This window comes from Gorilla gorilla, chromosome 5 (assembly GCF_029281585.2).
Source record: "Gorilla gorilla gorilla isolate KB3781 chromosome 5, NHGRI_mGorGor1-v2.1_pri, whole genome shotgun sequence".
Taxonomy (NCBI): Eukaryota; Metazoa; Chordata; class Mammalia; order Primates; family Hominidae; genus Gorilla; species Gorilla gorilla.
Window position 1 is genome coordinate 89,183,143 of NC_073229.2, and position 4,910 is coordinate 89,188,052.

At 31.3% G+C, this 4,910-nt stretch overlaps 1 long non-coding RNA gene across 1 annotated transcript; it reads left to right on the forward strand.

Moving 5' to 3' along the window:
* Positions 1-693: 693 nt before the first annotated feature.
* Positions 694-3,842, forward strand: LOC134758674 (uncharacterized). Its single transcript, XR_010134109.1, has 3 exons — positions 694-943; positions 2,801-2,847; positions 3,776-3,842. It is a non-coding gene; the product is annotated as an uncharacterized lncRNA (long non-coding RNA).
* Positions 3,843-4,910: the final 1,068 nt, after the last annotated feature.

Genomic DNA, 4,910 nt, shown 5'->3' on the forward strand with positions numbered 1-4,910 from the left:
CTCTTAGACTGTGTTTGTATCCCACCAAGAGTTTGGGTACATTTCTTGAAAACCAAGGATGTAATAATCTACCCACTTCTACAATTCAATGAGTTTATCATTTCACAAAACACTGCCTACATGGATTTACACATATTAAATGGTTTTAATATTGCCAACAGCTTAACACAAAATTTCTTCACATTTTGAAAGTATTAAATATTTTCTAGAGGATGGAAATACTATATAAACATAAATTCATTTAACTTATATATAACTAACTTTTAAACAATTCATAACAATATAGTTGCTAATTTATGTGTTTTTCTATATAGTTTTAGAATTACTAAAAGCTTTTTAAAGGAAAAGCCAGAAACATTAATAATCTGAGGAAGTTCAGGTTAAAGTTTTAGATAAACCCAAAATGTTATACAATTCCATGTTACAGTGAATTTCTTAAATAGTATTGTATCAGTCTTTTAGTTCAGAAAGCTCTTATGATTCCACCTACACAGAATACTAGTTCCTGCATCTGTGGTAAATATTCATATAAATGCATAGTAAGGTAATATCTGAGTTTCTCACAGCCTAATATTTCTAAGGAGAATTATAGCAACTCTGGAGAATTGTTAACACGTCAATTCTAACCTCTAGTGAGTTGAAAAGTTTCATTTGAAATGAAAATTCATTTGATAGGTCTAAAATACATAAATATCTGATTATTTCCTGGCTGGCAACTACAGTAAAATCTCACACCTCAATTTTTCCAGATCTTGGAAGTACATTCATCAATGTCTACTGCAGTTTTTATCTGACAGAGAAGAAAATCAAGCATTAAAACAGTACATCAAGTTGGATTTGAAAAAAACAGAAAGTTACTTTACAGTCCAAATGACAACTACATAATTTAATGATAAGAGGTTTTTGTAACACCACATTTTATTTTTGCTGGACAGTTTTAAAGGTAAAGGTGATAGATCATAAATGCTACGTATACAAATTAAGTTCTCCAAAGAAAAAATGTCTAAAAATTTGAAATAAATTCAAAAATACGTTGTATCACTCTTTTATTGTGGCATTTTAAGAATCTTGTTTTTAGGGGACTTAAAACTAGGAAAAATGTTGAAGTCATCCAAGTTTGTATTATATTTCTGTTATCTTTTGAAATATCAAATTATAAAATATATCATACATATTGACAATGACATGGCAAAATAATCAGAGACAAAATTACATATGTCCGTTAAATTGGTAAATAATTTTACAAACCTTTATAGGGTATGAGGCATCCCATTGTTTGATATATATTCTCTCTTGGCACTTTAAAACAAGTTTGTGAATAGCTATCAACATCACAGTTTTAGAAACGGAAATCCTGGGATATAGAGCTAAACTTATTTGTTCAGGTTTACACATCTAGAAAGCAACAAAATTATGACTATTTTAGTTTTGTCTAAATCCAAAATTTATAGAAATTATCCTCAGAGTGCATTGATAAGCAATATATATGCATAAATATATACACATAAATATATATATACACACACACACACACACATACATACATATACATTCTCTCTCCTCCTCTCATGGTAATCTAAGAGGCATGCTGAGTACTTCTACTATCAGGGATCTGGGAGGCAGAAAGAGAAGTATAAAGAGAGGCAGGCAGTTGATTAAATATGAATAGCATGTATTCATTGATAATGACTATCAGAAATTAGTTTCCTCACCCACGTATCACCTCCCAAATATTCAGACTGCTCTTTGAAGCTCAGCTCAAACCAGGCAGAAAACTGAACTGAGAATTAGGAAATCAGAAAACAGGGGCCCTAGAAGGAATAACAGTAGTATAGTACACACTAAACTGAAGTCAACAATGGGGCAAAAAGTCAACGATTAGTGGGGATATGGGTTACCTGTAGTCACGTCTACACACACACAGCATCAGGCGTGGAAGCAGCATAGTCTCATACACAACTCTGGAGTGCCTGATGTACTGCTACGAGACAGGATCTATTAGCCCTAAGGTTGAGTGTGAACAAACCTATGGGTAATCTATAATTATCACAGTCATCTATGTGTGGTTGTGGCCTCTGCAGAATGTCATTTTCACATGAGGTACACGTTTTTACTCAAAGTATGCATTTACAAGATAGCTGCTTGAATGAATGTCTTAGTCCATCACCATTAAAGAGAGACAAACAGTAAATAAAATATTTAAATCAATGTTATTGGTTGCATTAACACTATGATTCAATAAGGTAAGCCCACTAGGCACTAAAGAAAACGCTCTAGGTTTATAATGAAATTGCATGGTATTAAGAGAAAATTTAATAGCAGCTAATATAAATGCAAATAAATGCATTAAGTTAGATATATAAAACGAACATTTTCTGAAAAGCTCAAACAGAATTACAACTTCTTAACTTTCAATTTTTTCTCAAATTCATTAAACTCAAAATTATTTTTTAGGTTGTTTTATGGAAGAGGCTTGTTGAACATAGTCAAAAGCCTTCCTTTTGATGAGATTCTATTCATTTCTAGATTAATGTCAGATAGATAACAGAATTTCTTATAAACACATTTTACCAAAAGTCAAAAAATCATGGCAATTAATTTCATTTATTTGATCTTAAATGTAAGATGTCTATCAAAGTTAAAAATGTGTCAACATATATTTATAAGTGAACAACTTCTAAATAATTAAAAATTACTTTGAGATAATTTTAATGGTTTTAGAAAAAATAAATATGCTTCTTCCTCAGATGCTTTCAGTTGTTGTATTCATAATTAAACAAGCAATGCTTAATATTCACAGATGAAAAGCTGTCAGAAAATTATGCCATCAGAATTCCTGTAAACAAGGTACTTTTGTTCATTTCTAACTGATTGGGAAAGTAGCATTATTGAACCATAATTGATTTCCTCTTTTCTATTTTGTGCAGCCCAGTGGTTGTTTTGTGTGGTGTGTTATTGTAAGATGATTGCTTAATTTGTGGAATCTAAACAGCCTATTGTATTCTAGTAGTCTCCCATATTTATATGCCAGCATGCACTTTATGTTTGCAGTCAGGTTTAGAATTTTATGTCAACTATTATTTCATTATTTATGGTAAACAAGTTTCAAATTCGAGACATTAAGTATGATCAGAAATATTACAGTAGAAATTAAATAATGATTTATTTGTTAAACTATTTTTCTTAATCTATGCCCTGCAGTTCAATTGTCAATTGAGGAAGTTTTAGAACACAATAGCAAAATAGGAACTGCAGTAACAAAGCAAGATTGCCAAGAAGAAAAATGCTTTTTAAATTATTCCTTTAAAAGAAAGTAAAGGTCAAAGGAGTGTGACTAGTATCTGATATTTAAATTAACCTAAGCCACTGAAGGTATTCATATGTATGTGAATGAAGTTCCAAATGTAGACTGGGTAAAAACTCCAAAGCAATACTCATGTTGGCTGCAATAATGCATGCAAATCAAGGTAATTGGTATAGATAATAAATAATTGAGGAATCAAATTTAGGTACATTTTCCACGGCCAGTAAAAACTAAGCATAAAGAACATTAAAATAGTTTGGTTATTTGTCCCTGCCCAAATCTCATGTTGAATTGTAATCCCCAATGTTGGAGGTGGGGCCTGGTGGAAGGCGTTTTGGTCATGCAGGCAGATCCCTCATGACTTGGTGCTGTCCTTGAAATAGTGAGTACTCATGAGATCTGGTTGTTTTAATGTGTGGAACCTCCCCTCCCACTCTCTCTTGTTCCTGCTTTTGCCATGTGACATGCAAGCTCCTGCTTCACCTCTGCCATGAGCAAAAGCTTCATGCGTCCTCCCCAGAAGCCAAGCGGATGCCGGTACCATGTTTTCTGTTCAGCCTGCAGAACTGTAAGACAATTAAATCTCTTCTCTTTATAAATTGCTCAGTCTCATGTATTTCTTTATAGCAATGCAAGAATAGCCTATTACAAACATTAATTGATTTGATTACTAAAGCTGACAGAGTGTTGTGCATGAAATTGATCTCGATATCAAGAAGTCTGGTTTCTTATAAAAAGTGAATTTTATTTAATAGAAACATTGAGAGATGCAGTGTTCAATATGGTAATCAGTAGACACATGGTTGAACACTTGAAATGTGGTTGATGCAAGAGGAACTGAATTTTTAATTTAAATTAATTTTAATTTAAATTTAAAAACTAATTCATTTGAGATATTTAAAAACTTTTAAATATGGTTGACAACTTGATACATATAAATATCTATTTTCAACCTTCAGTTTCATGAAATGTAATTACAGATCAATTCCAATGAAAAGTTATCCAAATTAAGATGCCCTGTAAATATAAAATACATGTCAGATTTCAAAGATTAAGTTAGAAAAAAAGCATAATTATTTAAATACTGTTTTAATAGTGATAACATATTATATATTAAGTTAAACATTATTCATATTAACTTTACTTATTTTTAATATAGCTCTTTAACAAATTAGAATTGCATATGTAGCTCACGTAATGTTTTTATTGGATAGCCTTGAGAAAAAATCAAAATCTGCATTGACTTTACATATATTACTAAGAATATGTTTTAGGACAATATACTCTAATTTACATATATTTTCTCTATCTTCATACACATCTGCTTCCCACTTACCCCACCTCCCTTATTGTTTCCCAAAAATCAGAAATTCTGATGATGTAACCTCCCTTATTGTTTCTCAACAACCAGAAATTTTGATGGGGCTTGAAAGACAGAAGTGGGATAATAACAGAGAGAAAAATATCTTAGATTTTTCTTTTGTATGGTATAATGGTGCATTTTTATTACTATCATTAATTAACCCAGAATGGCAAAGAGGAAAAGGATTTTTGAATTGGAACCAGTGAAGAGTCAAAGAAAAGGAGGAATGCAAAAATTTTCAGG